The following is a 24096-nucleotide window of genomic DNA, read 5'->3' as shown; positions in this document are numbered from 1 at the left end:
ATAATAGTTTTACTTTACATTCTCTTACCATGAAATTTCACTAAAATATGATAAAAATAAGAATAACCATAAAAATATGTACTTAGTTGTCATCACCAACGAGAGAACATAAATATTTACTATGATCCCATCTCATTTCTCAGACAGAATTAAGCAACCTCTAAATTTCAGACTATGCATATGCCAAGACTATTTAGAAGTCAGTGCTCTAAAATTAGTTATAACAACGATATGTTTGATAAAACAAAAGAAAATAAAATATTGTACTTATTTATGTTCACTGCCCCAAATTATCTACTATCATTCCATGGTAAATTCAACCACTCTAAGAAAACTCCAAGCTAACCATTACTGACTAGTTGTCTGAGGAATAGCTGCTCTATGAATATGACAATTAAGGGCTCTATTCTCTGCTCTCAAGTTAAATGCATATGTTTCTATTTTTGCCACAAACAGGAGAAGTCATAGGAAGCTCTATTTTAAAGATGCTGTATCTACAATAGAATTGACAGTGTGACAGATGAACTGAGAATAGATGTTATCTAGTCAAGTTTCCAGTCACAGTTTTGTATCAATGGATTTTAAATTTGCTTATATCATTAAAGCAAACAGGTATAAACCAAAGACAACGGAAAGAGATATAGGCTGTTTGGGCTCTTTGTATATGTCCAACTGATTCAGCTGCTTTGACTTCGTAATAAATATGCTAATTTTTAAACATTCTATTGGTTATATGGTCAAAGTATTTTAGCAAAAGCTACATTTGCAAGCATAAACACATTTTGATTAAAGAGATACTTCATAAATCAATGAAAAGAAAAAACAGCTAGTTTACAATAGAAATAACAACACATTTTTTTTTTTTTTTTTTTTTTTGCGGTACGCGGGCCTCTCACCGCTGTGGCCTCTCCTGCTGCGGAGCACAGGCTCCGGACACGCAGGCCCAGCGGCCATGGCTCACGGACCCAGCCGCTCCGCGGCCCGTGGGATCCTCCCGGACCTGGGCATGAACCCGTGTCCCCTGCATCGGCAGGCAGACTCTCAACCACTGTGCCACCAGGGAAGCCCACAACACATATTTTGACTAGATATTTATTTTCTAGACTAGATAACTTGCTCAAATCCTCTTTTTCAGTTGGCATACTGACAACCTTGGTGAAACAGAATCATTCTGTTTAGAAGTTTTCCCCCAGAGGTGAACATGCCCGAAGACCTGATATTTATAGACCGTTTGTATTTGGAAATCCTTACCATTAGCAAATATTAATTATGGTAGCTACAGACTATAAACACGTTAGCTTGGAGAGCAGTAATTTTTTAAAAATCACAACTTGTTTGCATCTAAGGAACCCAGATCAACAGCTCTAAGCCAATCTCTTAGCTTGTTTTCAGTGTGTGCCAAATGAGTCATTTATTATTTCATCAATACCTTCCAAATGTAAAGGGCTTAACCTATTTTTTGAAATTAAAAATCCAGAGATCATCATTCATTCACTCATTCATTCATTTATTTATCTATCCAATAAAATATGAATAATTTGAAGGACTACTAATATTTTATTTCTACATTGGAAATTGCTACTCTTTTTTTTAAACATGTGGAGATGTTTTCCTCATTAGATTCAATTAGAAGCATGAGATACATATTATCTTGCCCAGTATGATAATACAGTATGAACAGACTACTAATACTGTTAAAATTACCATACTACCCAAGGTAATCTATAGATTCAGCGCAATTCCTATCAAAATACCAATGGCATTTTTCACAGAACTAGAAAAAATAAACTCAAAATTTGTATGGAAACCCAAAAGAGGCTGAACATCCTAAAAAATCTTAAGAAAGAAGAACAGAGCTTGAGGAATCACTCTCCCTTGACTTCAGACTATTATAAAAGGTACAGCAATCAAAACATTATGGCACTGGCACAGAAACAGACACATAGATAAATGGAACAGAATAGAGAGCCCAGAAATAAACCCAAACATTCACGGTCAATTAACCTATGACAAAGGAAGCCAGAATATACAATGGAGAAAAGACAGTCTCTTCAATAAGTGGTGCTGGGAAAACTGGACAGCTACATGTGAAAGAACGAGATTAGAACATTCTCTAATATCATATACAAAAATAAACTCAAAATGGATTAAAGACCTAAATGTAAGACCATAAAATTCCTAGAGGAAAACATAGGCAGAATACGCTTTGACAGAAATCATAGCAATATATATTTTTTGGATCTGTCTCCTAAAGCAAAGGAAATAAAAGCAAAAATAAACAAAAGGGACCTAATTAAACTTAAAAACTTTTGCAAAGCAAAGGAAACCATTGACAAAATGAAAAGACAACTAACTGAATGGGAGAAAATATTTGCAAATAATATGACCAATAAGGAGTTAATATCCAACATATATAAATAGTTCATACAACTCAACATCAGAAAACCAAATAACCTGATTAAAAAATGGACAAAAGAACTGAATAGACATTTTTCCAAAGAGGACATGCAGATGGCCAACAAACACATGCAAAGATGCTCAACATCGCTAATCATCAGAGAAATACAAATGAAAACCACAATGAGATATCAGCTCACACCGGTCAGAATGGCTATCATCAGAAAGAACACAAATAACAAATGTTGGCAAGAATGTGGAGAAAAGGGGACTCGCACACACTGTTGATGGGAATGTAAATTAGTGCACCCAATGTGGAAAAGAGCATGAAGGTTTCTCAAAAAATTAAAAATACAACTACCATATGACCCAGCAATTTCACTCTTGGGTACACATCCCAAAACAACCAAAAACACTAATTCGAAAAGATATAGGCACCCCAATGTTCACAGCAGCATTATTTACAGCTGCCAAGATACGGAAGCAACCTAAGGGTCCATCAACAGATGAATGGATAAAGAAGATGTAGGGTGTGTGTGTGTGTGTCTGTGTGTGTGTGTGTGTATGCACACAATGGAATACTACTGAGCCATAGAAAAGAATAAAGTTTTGTCATTTGCAGCAACATGGATGGACTTGTAGGGCATTATGCTAGGTGAAATAAGACAAGAGAAAGACAAATATTGCATGAATCACTTATATGAAAAAGCTAAAAAAGTACAACTAGTGAATATAACAAAAAAGAAGCAGACTCACAGATATAGAGAACAAACTAGTACTTACCAGTGGAGAGAGGGAAGGGGGGCAATTTAGAGGTAGGGGATTAAAAGGTACAGACTATTATGTACAAAATAAGCTACAATGATATATTGTATAACATAGGGAATATAGCCAGCATTTTATAATAACTATAAATAGAGTATAATCTTTAAAAATTGTGAATCACTATACTGTACACCTATAACATATAATATTGTACAAAAAATAAATTCTCTTATATAAATAACCACTTTAACATCTATAGAACTCTTAAAGAATTAATCTTTAGAAAAAATGTGTCCAGCACTCATCTAGGGATTATGGATAAGACAGAACCATTGGAACAATATTTTGAAGTGACTGGAACAGAAGCTGCTAAGCAGGCATTTAGCAAATTTGTTGCATGAAGAGAAGACATTTGAAATTGTTATAAGCAAATGAATGGGTGTTCAGAGTTCTTTGTGAAGCATGCTCCTTGAGGGACCAAGAGATAGGATTCATGCAGGTCCCTCACGGGTTTCCAATGCTTCTACTGTAGTGTATTACTCCCCCTTTCTTCTCTGATTTATTTATTTATTAATTGTTTCATTCAGCCAGTATTACTTAATAGCTCTTCTCTGCCATGCTGTGTACTAGGCATTTGTGATTTAGGTTTGGGGTAGAAGGCCTTATGTTTCAGTATAAGTTCACTATGCTTTATCACACCTTAGTCTTTTAAGTCATGAATAGTAGAAAAGAGTAGCAGTGTGGTGGTATAGAAAGAGCATAGATTTTTTTTTTTTTTTTTTTTTTGTGGTATGCGCGCCTCTCACTGTTGTGGCCTCTCCCATTGTGGAGCGCAGGCTCCGGAAGCGCAGGCTCAGCGGGCCATGGCTCACGGGCCTAGCCGCTCCGCGGCACGTGGGACCTTCCCGGACCAGGCACGAACCCGTGTCCCCTGCATCGGCAGGCGGACTCTCAACCACTGCGCCACCAGGGAAGCCCTAGAGCATAGATTTTAGAGCCACATCATGGCCCTTCCATATAGTAGTTCTGTGGCTTATACAAACCACTTAAGAAACAGCCATGATGTCTATAAAATTTATAATCTAGAACCGTCATGTAGACCTTAATACAAATACCCATAATTATTTAATAAAATGATAACCTTAGAAATATATTTTAGGTGAACATAGAAGATATTTGAAATTATTTGAAGATTTTAAAAACTCTTGAGAAAAATCTGAATCATAACCTTCAATTATTTCAGAGATGAATGATAACTACAGGGAAGAAACAACTAATTATCTGTACTAATTTAGATATTCTATTATATTTTTAAAACTATGTTTAAAACTTATAGCAAACATGAAAATGTTTGGTTTGCCTGCAATTCTATTTTTGCCACAGAAAAAAACACATAATAGAGACCACAAAGGCAATATATATGCAAATTTAAAATTAGCAGCCATCTTATATCCTATTATAAATGGAGTTTCAGAGAGGCTTTCCTTACAAAGATACTTATCATAGTCCAGAAACAATTAAAAATTGAGAAAAAAGAAAAGGTACCATTTACTTTTCTCCCAACCTCTGTATTCTGCACCCACGCACAGATGCCAGAAAGAGCTTTAGTTTCAATACTTAAAAAAAGGATTCTATTAAGAAGGATATGCTTATAAAATAATACTATGTTAAAAATTATTTGGGAGTCTATCGCACTAGAGCCCCAAATTAGAAAGAAATTAATATATTTAGCTGGGCACTCTTTGCCTGCAAAAGACTTTATGAAGTATGATCTGTATACCTGCCACGCAATCCCCCCCTCACGCTCTTGAGCCCACAGAGCAAGGTCATTTTATGGCTCCATGCTTTTCACACCACAGTCTATTCTCTCTGCCTAGTATGAATTCCCCTACTCCAATTCTTTTACCCCTTAAAAACTCCCACTCATCTTTGAATGCACAGGTTGAACGATACTTGATGAAGCCTTTCCCGAAACCCTTCGGGAAGAATTCATCATTTTATCCTCTCTATGTCTAAGGACATCTGTTCACCAGAACAATAAGTATCACTTCTATTATGTTCCCTGAGAGCAAACTGGCTCTAAATTCCAAGTGCTCGCCATTGTTCCTGGCACATACTAAGTGTTCAATGAATATTTTTTGAATGAAAGACTTACTTTCTTGATTCCTCCTTACAAAGTTTACAAGTATTTCTAGTTATACACATTGAGCAGCAAGCAGACATGGTATAGTTAAAAACTGACAGAATTATTATAGTTTAAATCTGGTTCTTAAATAACTATGAGTATTAAAAGTCACAATTTTACATTTCTGCAGCCTAGCTGAATAATGCTGCTTCTCCTCTAATTAAGCCTGGATATGGTGACCACACGGGGAAGTTTAAAAAAGTTTTCTAAAATAAAGTGTCCACATTCCAGGCAAAGAGAAGGTGCCATTCTTGGGGACGTTCAAACACTTTCAGGAGCACTTGATTCACTTAACCATTTCAGTAAAAAATCGATAGTGTACACTTAATATCTGTTTTCACATTATTTAATGTAATTGTTGTGTTCAAAGGGGTTCTTTTAAAAAAATCTCATCTACCATTAACTTTGTCATGAGAGAACAGATACAAAATATTAATTATCCTTCCCTGCTGTGAATGCATAATGCATTCTTATGTAAAGCAACAGTACCACAAATAGTATTGTGATAATAAAAAACTAGTAATTCTATGTTGCAGACCAATGACTATGATCACATGCTATGGTAAAGTTGAGAACTTAATGTGTGTATCATGTAAGTTACTAGGTCAACTTGGTAAACAGACAAATTCATATGTGAGATAATGTAAAAATCTATTATCCCATTAGAGTTCCTTTAAAACATTAATACTGTTTTGTTATGTTGCAAAAAGAATTCATAATATTGAAACCCCTATAGTTTCTTAATATAGTTGTTTACTTTTACTGCTAATTAACGCAAGATATCTTCATAGACAGCCTAAGTCAAAATAAATAAACTTATTTCACCTATTTTTCCTATAAATAGTAAAGATACATGTACTATAGAACATGTACATTTTTTTCAAAGTACAAATCTGAAATATGAGAATTTTCCTCAAATATCAAGATAATACATTTATTTTAATGTATATTCTTAAAAATAGCAATTTTCTATCATTTTTCTTGGGCCTGTTTTCAAATGAGAAATGACTCTCAAAAGGAGAAATTGAAGTATGAATGATACACAGGACAACAGAAACCCATCAAAACTTTACTGATTAAAAAATTTTCTTATCTATTTCAGATGCGTTGTCAACAGGATTTTTCCCTTGGGAATTTATAATTGGTAAATTAGCCAAAGAAAAGAATGCTTCAAAAATTTCTTATCATGCAGTTGCTTTTGCTTCAAATAAACAAAACATCCAAAATTCATGCAGTACCAATAGGTTAAAATCTCCTAAAATCTTGCAAGTGAGGCACATATTGACATAATCTTCTATTTCCCTTAAAACATAGACCTTTCCAAACACTGAACAAAATTTTAATTCCAGAGAATAAATGCCTTAAAAAACTATATCCAAAACAACAACTTTTAATTTATTGTATTTCTTGTTTCAACTAATTTTTAGAGCTCTTTAGAAAAATAGTAGCAATGTGTATATATTAATATACACTTTAATTACTGCCTACATTTTCTGAAGAAACTGGCAACAACCAATTAATCAGTTGGTGTTTTAATGTGAGAGGGAAAATACACATATTATGATAGGGAAAAGTCATTTACTTAACCATGAAATGAGACTGCCTAGGCCAATGTTCCTTGGAACTAAGAATGCCAAGTGGTGCTGTGTGTAAAAATATGTGCAAAAAATTCTTTAGTCCAGTGAAGTTTGCAAAATGCCTGTTCAAAAAAGTTAAATAGGTAGTGAAGGAATTCCCAGAGCGGTTAATATGCTAATGTCCATTCTAAATCACATCATATGTCATAATAGGCAGAATTTTCCAGACTACTTAATAATAAAATCTTTTTTTCCCTTTTTTCTTGGTAGAAAGAGGGGAACATTCCTGGCCATTGACTACAACTAAGTCTTGATGTACCTTTTTTTGGTACACATACTCCTTAAGTGGCTTTGTAGCAATATTCAGGTCCCTCAAACCAAACATTTTTTGGAGCTTTAATAGAATGACTCCTTTAGCTACTTTACCTTAGTTAGAAATTTACATTTCTCTTTTACATTTGGTGTTGTTTCATTTGTTTTCTAATTTTCCACTTTCAGAGAAAGAAGTACCAACCTGAACGCTTCAAGGTACTCAGTATCTCCCATGGGGGGATCAAGGCCACCTGTCCAGGCAATATTTATATTGTATCCTTCTCCAAGGCCTGTTCCAACCTAGGAAGAGAAAAACCACACCACAGTGGGTAGAGAAGAGCACAGGGAAGAAGCAAGAAGAGAGGAAAACAAACACATGTGAGCTCTTGAAATAAACATCAAACAACATGTCAAATCAGCCCAACTTTGCTTGACAACCAGTGCTCTGGGTTATGCACTTGTTCTGCACTGGTTCTTGGTCCCGTGGGACAATTCAGTAATCTCGTGTAATTTAAAACACCAGCAAAGGACAAGAAAATTAGGGGTAATCATGCAATGCAATTACCTGAAAGATACAAATAAAAGTGGGGCTCTAAAGAAATAAACCGAACCTCATTTGGGGCTCCACTGCCAGGGAAAAAGTTCCCTTCATCATAGCGATGGAGTGAAATATACAGGATGCTGGGGTCAGCATAAAAGGCCTGCTGTGTACCATTTCCATGGTGAACATCCTACAGGGGGAAAAAAAAAACCAGATGACAAATACAGTCCTGTCTCACTCTGTGTGGAGACAACTTTTCTAATTTCTAGTTCCCTGTCTTTCTACCCCACCCTCCTTCTCATTTGCTGTCTTGTATGTCTCTCTTTCTTTCTCCTGTTCAGCTTGCTTCCACACCACCCCCTTTACTTCCTGAACTTTCAGGCAAATTACCCTTTAATGCACTCATTTTTTAAACTGGCTTCTAAAAATCAGGAAACCACAGCAAACATGCCCTGGAGACTCCAGATGAGCAGTCATTGAGAAAGCCCAGTCCTTTGGTACAATTAGATATTTATACACCGGCCCTTTGTACTCTTTGCTTCAGTGATGGAATCTCGCATCCTGTTTTATGGAGGAATTTTATGACTTATTAACTGCCAACAGTTCATAACCCCTTAGGCTTAATTAACTAGCCTCATTGGCCTCTGAAGAAAGACTAATGTTTAAACTACAAACTAGTATTTTGCAGAAGGATCTATGGCTTACAGAGCATTTTCGCAATTCTTGACAGAACACTAAACATACGTGTATGCATTGATTTGCCAAGTCCCACCATTAAGGTCAAAGGCTTTGCAACCAGCTGAGTAAATTGGCTTTCTCGAAGCGTTCAATTCAGTTAGCAGTCCCTCAGCAGTTAGAATGACTTCAAAAGAGATGCCAGATGCAAAAAGGACTTCATACTTTATTTTGGTAAAATCGTGAAGGCAAGAGTCAAAGACACAGGAGCGTGAGCTCATTAGCTATTAAATCATTTGGGCCAAAGCAGAAAGATGGCATGGGCTTTTATGCAATCTTGTCCAATCTGCCTAATTTTAATATTATATTATGGCTCTCTTCCCAGCCTCCTTCTTCCTATTTTTTCTTTCTCCACACCACTCCCCCTTCCCACAGGAAAAAAAAGGGGTCTGTTTCATTAAAATGAAAGAAAAAAAATTCTTAGAACATTTGTATTTGATAATGATTCAAGACTTAATAGTTCTTTTTTTCTAATTGTTTTATGATATAAACATGCTGGAATTGATAAAAGATATAGGAAAAATAAAACCAATAGCATTTTTAAAAACATCCTTACTAAAAGACCCCAAGTGTCAAGAGTCTCAGTTAATATGGTTCCTAATAGCTTCTAAACAAGATAAAATAAATGACTCATAAAAGTGAATAACCTATATATTTGTATTTAATATAATATTACTGCTACATGTGTAACATTTATAGTTCCAGGTTCTGTTATAAAAAAGTATTGGTCACTTGTAACTACTTACTTACACTGTATTTTATATCAGTAAGAATCACACTATTTTCAACAATGATTCCTACAATTTTTGAGTCAGGTACCATATTAAATATCTTACATAGATTATTTAACATTTATATGAGGTATATGATATTATCGCTGATTTAAAAGGTAAATAGACTGAGACTTGGAGAGCTTCAGTTATTTTTCAAGACAGCGTCTTGAATCCACTTCTCACTCCAAAGGCCAAACTCATAACCATTATGCTGTTAACTTACACTTACATTCATTATCTCTTTGATCTTCTTAGCAAACCTATGAAGTGAGACTGGTGGTCATTATTGCTCCTTATTGAGGTTTATATAACTTGTCTCCACTTCAACCTCCAGCCCAGAACTCCCTCACTAGACACCACCAAAACCTCCTTTTGGTGGGTTCTAAAAGCAGTGAGCTTGCTATCCACAGTGTAGACATACACTAATCTTCCCCCCTTTTACATAGTACACATATCCAAAATCAATTAAGGGATCATAAAATATTTGGAAAGAAAGGCTTCTTTCCAGAAAATTATACTGACTAAAGGCATACACACACATCAGGAAAAAAATAGCTTACTGAAAAATATATATATTAATTCCTGGATTTCTGAACGTTTAAAGGAAAGGAAGGAGGAAATAGCAAAACTTGTCCTTTATGAGAACAAAAATGATACAATTTAACCCACAATGTCTTGAATTTGCTACTGGATACCTAAAGGATGGACAAACAAAATATTTTGAAAAATAACAGTGATAGAATGTTTGCATTGCTACTACAGGATAGAATTTTTAGTCAGCGTTGTAAGAAAAATTTTTTGCTGGGCCTAGATACATCCACAGTTTGCAAACCAGAAAAATATTGCCTTGATGTTGTAAAGGTTTATCTAAGAAGGTCAAATAAAAGATCATTTGTCTTAGATATAAAATAATATGTTCTTCAAAAATGTGTTGGGTGCTTATTGTTGCACAAATTTCAGGATAAGAAATATACTCTTGCCCTCAGCACAATAAGGTTTCAACAGACATTATTCATTAAAATTCACAAACCCATTCTAAAAATACTCGGATAATTCTTGATTCCATATTTATATTCACAAAGCATTTAGAGATAAAGGTAAGTCCAAATGTGCCTTTTGTTTTGGGCAACAACTTATAATCTTGAGAGTATTTTTCCAGTTTCTCTGAAAATATAAATACAAACTACTTACTGGTCAGGTATGATCTGAGGATTTTTTCTCCACAGCAACAAATATATACTAGATCAATATAAGACAATTATTGGTGATTATGAGGACTTACTATAGTAAGGAAATGAACCAAATCATGAACAGCCTCAAAATAGATCTTGTATCTAAGATTTGCTGGGAAATACTGAAAAATAATTTCGCTATTTTACTGGTTAACGACATACTGTGAAAATTTATTCTATACAAGGATTTAGAGCCAACATGTTTTCACTACAATGTTAAAATAGCTCTGAATAAATTATATATTCTATCAACTAATGTTATCACTTATAATTATTTAGTACGGGCACTTGCGACAATCCTTTGGTCAAGTTTGGTGCTTGACCAAAAATGGAACTGCCTAAAATCTATGGACATTTGAAGTGTCTTTTTTTTTTTTTTTAATGAAAATAGCCTAAAATATATTATTTTCAACTGAAGGTCACATTACATAAAAGCTACCTGAGTCATTCAGGCAAATCCTACTTCTAGGACAGGTTCACGCCTGAACACAACGGCCAGTCTCTTGCAAGCTGAAAAGCAAGTGCACCTGCTCTCTTTCCTCACCAATCTGCGTATCTTTGGAATCTTCCCCAGAAGGAGAACTGGAATGAATAAGCTCCACAGATCAACTAGAATCATTCCTGCCTAAAATACTCAACGCCTCTGATATCTGGCTGTGGCTTCAAATAGGGGGTGAATTAGAGCTCTCTGTTACTAGGCATCTAAAAAATGTGGAATCTAGCTGCTCAAACAATGGAGTAGCTCTGCCTTCTGTTGGCCTAGGAATTGATGGAGCTGGTTCATACCATTTAGCTAAAGTTAGTGACTTTGTATATGCAGGAATGAAGTTCTTCTGCCACTGAAGAACCTTCACTTTTCCTCTGCTAACTTGCAGAACAGACCTGTCAGCCAGGGAGAACGGATGTCTCAGCGCCACGTGGCACTTTAAAACTTCCTTCTCGGCAGCTGGAAGAAACAGGGGAATTTCCTCAAAGTATCCCTGCAGCTGCAGAATTTGGAAGACTTGAAAGTAAGAATATGCGGGCTGGTGGTGATCTCAGAGGCAACCCTTTGGACAGAACTTCATATATTTAGAGAATATAAAACAAAAACTTCTCTTTTACTATAGCCTGTTGGGAAATCAGTATCCTTTACGTGGGATAATGGAGCAAATTCATAATCAAAGGGCAGTAAGCTTACAGGACACTCCTAATAGCTACCAAGCAACTTAATTTATAAATCATATCAAATTACATCCAACAATCTTTTATTCTTATATTCATGTACAAAAACAAAACCTTACACACAAATCCTCTGAGGTACAAAATATTCATCTATCACAAGCCAGGCATTTTAGCCTTCAAGTCTCTTGTACAATTCATTGCTTTAGAGTTTGGATGTCACAAATGTGCTTTTAAAGAGCCTCTTAACAGTTATTATCTTCATAGTAGAGGAGATTCCTCAGAAAGTAATACTAAAAAATTCTTAAGGATAGGGTGACAGTTTAACAATCTCCTTCCTGAATAATTGTGACAAATTTAGAAAGCATAGAAAAATTTTCCCACAATCCTTGGTCTTCGTCTGCTACCTTTCTTCAAGTTTTTTGCTTATCTTTCGAGCAGAACTTAAGAGTTCTAGAAACATATTAAATATTTTTTAAATTTACCATCTTATAAATCATGCAAGCCAATGATTATTAATTATTTAAAACGTCATTTTGTATATACATGGGAAAATAGGTACTGATGTCCTCCTTTTTGTAAAATTTTAAGACCTTGCTGCTGTAGTATATCTAGGCCTTCAACACGTTTCTTTAATGTTGAACTATGACCTATACTGAAACATAAGCATGTTTGGAAAATACATGGGAAGTTGGGTTTCAATACTCTCAGCACCAAAGAACTTGCAGAAAGGCTACACTACAGGATGTGGAAAATAACCATTCATACCAAACAGTACAAATGGTTATCAGTCTTTCATTCCTTTTATCTTCATTTTAACTTGACTAAGTATTTCTTCACATGGCTTGGTTTGTGCTCTCTCAACCCTTTGGTGTGCCTGCTTAACTGAATCGGAGGGCGGGACAGGGAGGCCACGACTTCCCAATAAGATTTAATTATGAGTGCAGCTATGAACAAGATTTAGACTATTAAGGCTTGCACTTCAAAAAAAACTTTTAACATATTTTGCCTTTAAATCTTTTATCACCTGCAAAAATTAATTAAGTGCAGATGTAGCAGGTTAGCTTTGGATGCCAGGGTTCATTTCCTGTCTATGCTTTGTCAGACAACCTATTACACCTCCTCGTGAACTGGAGGCAAACCGAAAACGGGGCTCATAAATCACCAGTCAGCTCTCTTTCGCCCTTTCCTGGGTTGGTCCTTTTGTATGGGGCAGATCTCCAGCTCATTATTCACAAATATACTATAGACAACCTGCCAAGTGTCATCTGCATTTAAACAAACCATTTGTTAAACTAATTATAACTCCATTGTGTAAGAATGCATCATGTTAAAATGCAAGACTAATCTAATGCCTCTGACTTTTAATCACTCAGGGTTCCTGCCGGGAGTCATCCCAAACTGGCATACATGATCTGAGATCTTTTCAGAAAAAATGACATGCTGACTTGTTTTAATAATACCACTGTTGCACAACAAGCAATATGATTGCTAACCAGGGGAAGTGGCCAATTGGTTACCAAAGCAACAGCATTCTTTCCAGCACATCTGACTATTTAAAGTCTATATTCTGCAGGGAAAAGTAAATTCAGGTTCTGTTGGGTTATTTTAACTGTGGAAGTATCAATTCATTTAAGCATCATAAAAGTTGCCCTGATCTGCGCCTTCTTCTCATTAAATTGCAGTTAACACCATGAAAGTGAAACGTGAATGTTTATGGTTTCAGAACTGCAATCCTGAATTTAATGAGTTTCCACATTCAAAGGAAACACACCCTTCAGTTGTCTGCAAGTGCGAAAAGCAAGGCAACCTAACAGAGAAATACAAATACACTCCCTTTTATCTAGAGTCACTGAAAATGCAGCTCTGGCCAGGAATACATACCAGATCTACAATCAATATCTTGCTTATATTTAGTTGGTCTCTCAAGTATTTGGCGGTAATTGCAACTGAATTAAAAAAGCAGAACCCCCTGCGGAATAGAGAAGAACAGAGAAATAAGAAAGCAAATCAGCCAGGAAAACCATTATAAATAATGTTCAGAGCATTTTTTAAAATGCTATATGATCTCTGAAGCCATAAATCTGCTTCTGGGAGTACCTCGCAAGATTTCTCAGTCCATCTGCTAACAATTAGAGGCTTCAGAGACATGCACGGGGCAGGTGACCGCTAGGAACCGTGGCGCTTGGAGATGGGCAACAGTCCCTGGTACTTACATGGCTGTGGATTCTTCAGCGTGATGGCCTGGGGGCCTCACAACAGCAAATCCATTCTGTAAGAACAAGACAGATTTTCATTGATCAGATAGGAGAGGATTGCTTGGATCTCCATGTACTACAGAGCATCAGGCACACACAAAAAGACTGAAATCTGTAAGAGACTTCAGAGCTTGTTTTCTTGCCCCCATTACCATTTCACAGAATGAACAGAAACAATACATATGATCACATTTTCTCAGATCATGTCTCAAAAAGAAGGCTCCCACAGAGCCAGGGGAAGAACGGGGATTTGGGAGTTGTACCTAGCTGGCAAATGTGTACATCAGCTGTTATACTAGCATGATTCATTTTCAAGAACAACTTATTATTTTATGACACCAGCAACCTAGAGAGGGAGAACAAATTCATTTTTGGTGCAGGTTTGTGTCAAAGTTCGGAAAGACCACGGAGGATCCAAAGTGAAAATTCTTTAGCTGGATTTCCTCAATGATTATTTCCACTCCAACGTCAGCAAAATGATAAATTTACACTCACACACTCACATACACACAAAAGAAACCCAGAAAGGTGAAAAAGAGAACAATGGAAAGCCCATATTTCTTCCAGTCTATAAATTTAGCTGGGATGACTGCCAAGACTTGCAACTTTATTGGATTCCCTAAGTCAATTTCTAGCCCACGTTCTGGAATTTTATAAAGAATTCCAGGGCTGAGTAGCAATCAGATCTATCCATGATCAAGGAATGCCTTAACCTCCAGATTAGTTGGAATGCATCACGGAAAGCTGAAGTAACTCCAGCATGAAGGCAGGGAACTATAAATCCTTGCAAAGCCAGCATGCTCAGAAAAGCTGGGCTGCTTGACGTGAAAAAAGAAATCATTTATCAGATGGCTCACACCACCTTTCACTTAACTATGATACAAGTAACATGGCTCACGACAGAATGTTTCTTTAATATACAATCCTAAAACTTTTGAAATAATTTTAATATACCCCAGGGATATTTTTTCCCAGATCTTACCACAAGCATAAAGATAGCCTCAAGAAAAATAACCTATTCCCAACGGCTGTAAATATACATAAATTTTTCTAGAACATAATGGTAATTAACACACAATGAGTTAATTTGCTATATACTTTGATGGGCATATACATAATGATAATCCCAGAAGCAAATCAGAAGTCAATAACACAATACCAATTACAAATCTAGGAATAATGATAAACATACTCCCTATGCTTGTTCTCAAGCAAGTTACTATCTCTGTGGCTATAAAAGATTAATATAAAAGAAACTATTAATGAACAACACAAGACAGTAGAGAGTGCAATCTTAAGATTTTGGAGTGAAACTCTAGAGTGCTACATGACTTCTGAGAATGGAGAATTCTGTAAAGATTAGATATGTGCGATATGTTTTACTGTGAAAACAGTAGTTAGGGTGAAAATAACAACCAATATAATACAAAGCAAGATAATTACCATGTAACAAAATTTTACAATTAGATTAACAATACTAATGATCTTTTATAATTCAATTAAAAATACTACATTTTGTGTATTAAAGGGCATGACTAGACAATACAAAGAAGAAAACATCCAGTAATCAATAACTATAAGAAAAAATATTCACCTTAATTAGTAATCAAATACAAGCAGATGAAAATCCCAATGGGAAGCCATTTTTCCACTTAGGACATTAAAACTTTTAAAAATATTCCATGCTGACAATGGAGGGGTGCCTATATACTGATAAATGATGTCTGCAGGAGGATAACTTATTATAGTCTTTCTGGAAAATAATCTACCTCTATACATTTAGAGCCTTTATAAAACATTTACCCTTTGAACTAGTAATCTACTTAAAAGATTTTTGCTCTAAAGGTGTTATTGTGTAGATAAGTATCTATGTAAAAGATAATGTTTTATTTACAATAGAAAAATGGGAATGATCTAAGTTGGTTAATATTAGGAGAATGGTTAAATGAAATATGGTACATCTATACCATAGAATATTAGAGAGCCATTAAAATTTTGTTATAAATATTTAGTGGAACAGTAAAGACTTAGCAATTTACAAGTACTGGTGTTGAAAATAATACATACAGCATGATATATCTGAGTGATAGTATTATGTGGATTATATTTAATTTATAATTTCAAGTATTTTCCAAATGGTTTTACAACAAACGTCAATTATTTCAGAGTGAAAAAATACTATAAAACAAAGAAAGTTGAGAGGTAAATTTTAAAGGGTCTTACAAGAAGAGTTGTGTTCATAAAGGTGAAAAAGGACTTAAATGGTATTCTGGGCAGAGGGAAAAGCATAAACATGGCTCAGAGAAAAGGAGTTTTAGAAAGTATAATGTACAGAAAATGAACCTGAATAGAGTTCATGTTAAGGAAAAAAAATGGAAGTGAAATAGCACAGGTAACTAGCTAGATTATAGAAGACAAAAAGCCAAATAGAATTTAATTCCATCTTCTTCTTTTCTCTTATGGCCAAATTCCTTGAACAAAAGGTCTGCCTTTCACTTTACAGTTGTCTTCAGTCACCTCTACCACTTTGCTCAACTACTTGATTTTAGATCGAAAATTATCTTCTTGCCAATAACAAATATTTTCTTAGTTATCATGATCCACCCAAACTTTCCAATGTGTTCTCAGGAATGGCAAACTCCCCTACATTTTCCAAGTCTTTTCTGAGGGGCCCCTGCCTTTCCTTAGTTGAAACCTGGCAAGGCTGCTTCTCCCATAATATGCTCAGGTGGTAGCTATTTCTTCTCTCACATCTCACCAACCTGCCTGCAGCAGAAGATGGAGCTTGTGTTCTCCTTTCTCATGGCTGCTTTGAGACCATGAAGCCCACTGCACCAATCCTCCACAACACTTTCTTGTAAAAAAGGATTAGATCACCCAGAAAGAGAGAAGATAGAACACAATTAAGATGACTGAGTCCTGGGGTAGTCCAGCTCTCTTTCCCTCCTGTTGGACTAGAGGAGTTGTTAGTCCTCCTAGAATCTATCACCTGTGGTTAGGATACCATCCCCTCCTACTTTTCCACTATCATTTATGTTTTCCTCACTAACATATTAAATTCATATTAAAATTCCCAATTATATACATTTCATCAAGATTTAAATAGGCTCAAGTTCCTGCCATCTTGAAAATAAAATTATATATATGTTAACTAAGACAATACAAATACACACACCCATACTATATATATACATATATATGTATATGTATATATATATATATATCCATCCTTGCTTTGAGTGACCCTTCTAACTGCCACATGTCTTTTCTTCCCCTTTAAAACTCTTGAAAACGTGGTTTAACCTGCTTTCTCTTTTTGCGTTTTCCTCACCTCTGCCTCAGTCACCTATCTCTAACTTATCTTCCACCTCCATTAGTCCATTAATGAAGCTTTTACTAAGGTCACCAATAGCCTCCATGTCATTAAATCTAATGAGATTTTTATGCTCTCAGGCTACTTGGTCTCATTAGCTTTCAACACTACTGGCTACACCTTCCTTTTTAAAAGATTCTCTTCCCTTGGCTTCTGTGACTTCATACTCTCCTGGCTTCTTTATCTCTCTTTCAACTTCCTAATCAGTCTCCCTTAAGGCTCATACTCCTCAATCTGTTCATTAAATACTGAAGTTGCTCAAAGCCCAGTCTTAGGCTTCTCCTCTCCTCTTTCTATACTTACTTCGTAGGCAATGGCACAACTCTCGTGGAATTCAATTACCACCCATCATCAGATACTTCACAGATTTTTATTTCCAGGATGAACCCTGCTCTGAGTACCAAAATACCAGCCCACTTCCTTGATATCTTCGCTGGGATATCCCAAGGTCACTTCAAATTTAGAATATCCAAGATCAAACTCCTGATCTTCTCACAGCCTTCCCTAACTTACCAATGATACCATGATTCATCCAGTAGCTCAAGTCAGGGACCAGTGAGTTATCCTTAATGGCTCCCTCTCCCTATTGTTCTTCTATCTCATTTTAATTCATGACCAATTCCTGTTGATTTTGCTTTTAAATATCACTCAAATCTATGTACTTATATCTATATCCATTCCTTGAATATTTTGCCTTTGGAATTTCTGCCTTTGTCTCCATCACTCAGTTAATTTCTTAGCGATTTCAATAACCACACAGAATATCTATTCAATATCATGATTTCTTAGTTCTCTGACTCCTTGCCTTCCATAAATCTGTCTTCTATTTACAGCCATACTCCTAGACCTTGCCATTACCAATAAATAACGACATCTCCTCCAAAATCTCGATGTCAAATATCCTACTCTCCTACTCTCCTATTTTCCAGTTGAGGCTTCGGCAGCACTGGGACTTCCAATCCTTTGACGTTACTTAACTTTAAAAAAAAATTTTTTTTTGATGTGGACCATTTTTAAAGTCTTTATTGAATTTGTTACAAGATTGCTTCTGTTTTGGTTTTCTGGCCACGAGGCATGTGGGATCTTAGCTCCCTGACCAGGGATTGAACCCGCACCTCCTGCATTGGAAGGTGAAGTCTTAAGCACTGGACTGCCAGGGAAGTCCTGACCTTACTTAACTTTTGATGTACATCATTCAATCCCCAACACCATGTTCCCTTCCCTCCTTATCTGACTTAGACTTCACAGTCCATTATTATATTTACTTCCTTGCATATATTTTTAGACAACTTGTCCTTTTTTCCTTCCAACATACTCCCCTGGTGTGTTGGTCTGCTAGGCTCCCAAAATAAAATACCACAGGCTGGGTGCCTTAAACAACATAAGTTTATTTCTCTTAGTTCTGGGGGCTGGAAGTTGAGATTAAGGTTTGGCAGGGTTCGGTTTCTGTTGAGAGCTTTCTTCCTGGCTTGCAGATCCATCTCCTTTGTCCCTGGAGTCCTCACTCAAGGCCATTCTCTGAGTGCATGTATACAAGCACAGAGAGAACTATGGTGTCTCTTCCACTTCTTATAAGAACACCAACCCTATTGCATTAAGGTCCCACCCTCATGAAATCATGCAACCTTTATCATTCCGTCACAGACCCTTTCTCTAAATTTGGTCACATGGGGAGTTAGGGCTTCAACATATAAATCTTGGGGGACACAAATATTCAGTCCACAACATACTTTTAGTCACTTTGTCCTTTTCTTCCTTCAACATACTCCCCTGGTAAAACTGTAACTCTGATTAAACACAATTTGCAACTGCTCTGTCCCTGCACCTAAGCATATATAAAACCCACACGCCTGGTCTTCCTTTAAATTCATGATTAGAAACCTCGGTAGGCTCTTCATGATGCCTAGCAATCATACTATATTCCTTAGTTGATTAACTCTCCAAGCCTTTCGTATGGTATTTCTACCCTCTTCTCTTTCTTCAAATCTCCACTAACCCCTACTCACCCTTTACCCTTTGTGATGACTTTGCTTATTTCACTTATAAAATGAAAGCAATTAGAATAAAATTTCCTCATTCTTCCATAATAAACTCTATCCATTTACTAGTCCCCAATAAGATCTAAGGGCAATTAATTTCCCTGTGCTGCTTCTCTTACCTATTCAAAGACAAAGTACCTATAGTTTCCCCTTATCTCTACAATATCATTAATTATTTCATCTGTTAGATTATTGCCACCACAGTAAAAAACATATTTATTTTTCCTCTTAATATAAACAAAACCAAAATGACAAATAAGAGTATTATATTATAATGCTATAATGTAATACATAACACAAAAATAATATAATGCAAATAATAATATGATAGATAATAAACTCCAATATTTGATATTCATTTAATCCAAAAATATCTGAGGGCAGATAATATTATTATTCCTATATCACAAATGAGGAAACGAAGGCACAGAAAGATTAAAGAACTTGCTTTAGGTTCATGTCTAGCAAGTGACAGCTGGGATTCCATCTCACACACTCTGACACCTAAGAACAAGCATTTAAGACCAACAACATTGCACAAATGATCTGGCCTCTGCCCACCTATTTTTTGTTTTTTTGCATTTTTAAAATTTATTTATTTTTTAACATCTTTATTGGAGTATAACTGCTTTACAATGTTGTGTTAGTTTCTGCTGTACAATGAAGTGAATCAGCTATATTTATACACATATCCCCATATCGCCTCTCTCTTACGTCTCCGCCAACCCTCCCTATCCAACCTCTCTAGGCAGTCACAAAGCACCGAGCTGATCTCCCTGTGCTATGCAGCTGCTTCCCACTAGCTATCTATTTTACATTTGGTAGTGTATATATGCCAATGCTACTCTTTCACTTCTTCCCAGTTTACACCTCCCCGTCCTGGTGTCCTCAAGTCCATTCTCTACATCTGTCTTTATTCCTGTCCTGCCCCTAGGTTCATCAGAAGCAGTTTCTGGTTTTTTTTTTTTTAGATTCCATATATATGAGTTAGCATACGGTATTTGTTTTTCTCTTTCTGACTTACATCACTCTGTATGACACACTCTAGGTCCATCAACCTCACTACAAATAACTCAATTCCGTTTCCTTTTATGGCTGAGTAACATTCCACTGTATATATGTGTCACACTTCTTTATCCATTCATGTGTCCATGGACACCTAGGTTGCTTCCATGTCCTGGCTATTGTAAATAGGGCTGCAATGAACATTGTGGTACATGACTATTTTGAATTATGGTTTTCTCAGGGTATATACCCATCAGTGGGATTGCTGAGTCATATGGTAGGTCTATTTTTAGGTTTTTAAGGAAACTCCATACTGTTCTCCATAGTGACTGCATCAATTTACATTCCCACCAACAGTGCAAGAGGGTTCCCTTTTCTCCACACCCACTTCAGCATTTATTGCTTGTAGATTTTTTTGATGATGGCCATTCTGACTGGTGTGAGGTGATACCTCAGTGTACTTTTGATTTGTATTTCTCTAATGATTAGTGATGTTGAGCATCTGTTCATGTGTTTGTTGGCAATCTGTATACCTTCTTTCGAGAAAGGTCAATTTAGATCTTCTGCCCATTTTTTGATTTGGTTGTTTTTTTGATATTGAGCTGCATGAGCTGTTTATATACTTTGCACATTAATCACTTGTCAGTTGCTTCATTTGCCAATCTTTTCTCCCATTCTGAAGGTTGTCTTTTCATCTTGTTTATGGTTTCCTTTGCTGTGCAAAAGCTTTTAAGTTTCATTAGGTCCCATTTGTTTATTTTTGTTTTTATTTCCATTTCTCTAAGAGGTAGGTCAAAAAGGATCTTGCTGTGATTTATGTCAAAGAGTGTTCTGCCTATGTTTTCCTCTAAGTGTTTTAGAGTGTCTGGCCTTACATTTAGGTCTTTATCCATTTTGAGTTTATTTTTGTGTATGGTGTTCTAATTTCATCCTTTTACATGTAGCTGTCCAGTTTTCCCAGCACCACTTATTGAAGAGGCTGTCTTTTCTCCGTTGTATATTCTTGTCTCCTTTATCAAAGATAAGGTGATCACAGGTGTGTGGATTTATCTCTGGGCTTTCCATCCTATTCCACTGATCTATATTTCCGTTTTTGTGCCAGTACCATACTGTCTTGATTACTGTAGCTTTGTAGTTCAGTCTGAAATCAGGGAGCCTGATTCCTCCAGCTCTGTTTTTCTTTCTCAAGATTGCTTTGGCTATTCGGGGTCTTTTGTGTTTCCATACAAAAATTGTGGAATTTTTTCTAGTTCTGTGAAAAATGCCAGTGGTAGTTTGATAGGGATTGCATTGAATCTGTAGATTGCTTTGGGTAGTATAGTCATTTTCACAATGTAGAGTCTTCCAATCCAAGAACATGGTCAATCTCTCCATCTGTTTGTATCATCTTTAATTTCTGTCATCAGTGTCTTACAGTTTTCTGCATATATGTCTTCTGTCTCCTTAGATAGGTTTATTCCTAGGTATTCTTTTTGTTGCAATGGTAAATGGGACTGTTCCCTTAATTTCTCTTTCAGATTTTTCATCATTAGTGTGTAAGAATGAAAGAGATTTCTGTGCATTAATTTTCTATCCTGCTACTCTACCAAATTCATTTGTTAGCTCTGGTAGTGTTCTGATAGCATCTTTAAGATTCTCTATGTATAGTATCATGTCATCTGCAAACAGTGACAGCTTTACTTCTTCTTTTCCATTTTGACTTCCTTTTATCTCTTTTTCTTCTCTTTGTGCTGTGGCTAAAACTTCCAAAACTATGTGGAATAACATCAGTGAGAATGGGCAACCTTGTCTTGTTCCTGATCTTAGTGGAAAAGGTTTAAGTTTTTCACCACTGAGAATGATGTTGGCTGTGGGTTTGTCGTACATGGCCTTTATTATGTTGAGGTAAGTTCCCTCTATGCCTGCTTTCTAAATAGTTTTTATCATAAATGGGTGTTGAATTTTGTCATAAGATTTGTCTGCATATATTAAGATTATCATATGGTTTTACCCTTCAGTTTGTTAATGTGGTGTATCACATTGATTGATTTGCGTATATTGAAGAATCCTTGCATTCCTGGGATAAACCCCACATGACCATGGTGTATGATCCTTTTAATGTGCTGTTGGACTTTCTTTGCTAGTATTTTGTTGAGGATTTTGCATCTATGTTCATCAGTTATATTTGTCTATAGTTTTCTTTTTTTGTGACATCTTTGTCTGGTTTTGGTATAAGGGTGATGGTGGTCTCGTAGAATGAGTTTGGGAGTGTTCCTCCCTCTGCTATATTTTGGAAGAGTTTGAGAAGGATAAGTGTTACCTCTTCTCTAAATGTTTGATAGAATTTGCCTGTGAAGCCATCTGGACCTGGGGTTTTGTTTGTTGGAAGATTTTTAATCACTGTTTCAATTTCAGTGCTTGTGATTGGTGTGTTTATATTTTCTATCTCTTCCTGGTTCAGTCTCGGAAGGTTGTGCTTTTCTAACAATTGGTCCATTTCTTCCTGGTTGTCCATTTTATTGGCATAGAGTTGCTTGTAGTGATTCCACATGATTCTTTGTATTTCTGCAGGGTCAATTTTTACCTCTCCTTTTCCCTTTCTAATTCTCTTGATTTGAATCTTCTACCTTTTTTTCTTGATGAGACTGGCTAATGGTTTATCAATTTTGTTTATCTTCTCAAAGAACCAGCTTTTAGTTTTACTGATCTTTGCTATTGTTTCTTTCATTTCTTTTTCACTTATTTCTGATCTGATCTTTATGATTTCTTTCCTTCTGCTAACTTTGGGGTTTTTTTGTTCTTCTTTCTCTAATTGCTTTAGGTGTAAAGTTAGGTTGTTTATTTGAGATGTTTCTTGTTTCTTGAGGTGGGATTGTATTGGTTTAAACTTCTGTCTTAGAACTGCTTTTGCTGCATCCCATAGGTTTTGGGTCATCGTGTTTTCACTGTCATTTGCTTCTAGGTATTTTTTGATTTCCTCCTTGATTTCTTCAGTGATCTCTTGGTTAATTAGTAGGGTATTGTTTAGCTTCCATGTGTTTGTATTTTTTACAGGTTTTTTCCCTCTAATTGATATCTAGTCTCATAGTGTTGTGGTCGGAAAAGATATCTGAGATGATTTCAATTTTCTTAAATTGACCAAAGCTTGACTTGTGACCCAGGATATGATCTACCCTGGAGAATGTTCCATGAGCACTTGAGAAGAAAGTGTATTCTGTTGTTTTTGGATGGAATGTCCTATAAATACCAATTAAGTCCAACTTGTTTAATATATCATTTGAATCTTGTGTTTCGTTATTTATTTTCATTCTGGATGATCTGTCCATTGGCAGAAGTGAGGTTTCCCCTACTATGATTGTGTCACTGTCTATTTTCCCTTTTATGGCTGTTAGCATTTGCCTTATGTACTGAGGTGCTCCTATGTTGGATGCATAAATATTTACAATTGCCATATCTTCTTCTTGGATTGATCCATTGATCACTGAGTAGTATCCTTCTTTGTCTCTTGTAATAATCTTTATTTTAAAGTCTATTTTGTCTAATATGAGAATTGCTATCCAGCTTTCTTTTGATTTCATTTGCCTGGAATATCTTTTTTCATCCCCTCACTTTCAGTCTGTTTATGTGTCTCTAGGCCTGAAGTGGGTCTCTTGTAGACAGCATATATATGGGTCTTGTTTTTCTATCCATTCAGCCAGTCTATGTCTTTTGGCTGGAGCATTTAATCCATTTACATGTAAGGAAATTATCAATATGTATGTTCC

Source organism: Delphinapterus leucas, chromosome 9 (genome assembly GCF_059928025.1).
Source record: "Delphinapterus leucas isolate spDelLeu-1000000601 "Yukka" chromosome 9, BTC_Dleu_Yukka2, whole genome shotgun sequence".
Taxonomy (NCBI): domain Eukaryota; kingdom Metazoa; phylum Chordata; class Mammalia; order Artiodactyla; family Monodontidae; genus Delphinapterus; species Delphinapterus leucas.
The sequence above is the reverse complement of the archived record's forward strand: the minus strand, read 5'-3'. Positions refer to the sequence as shown.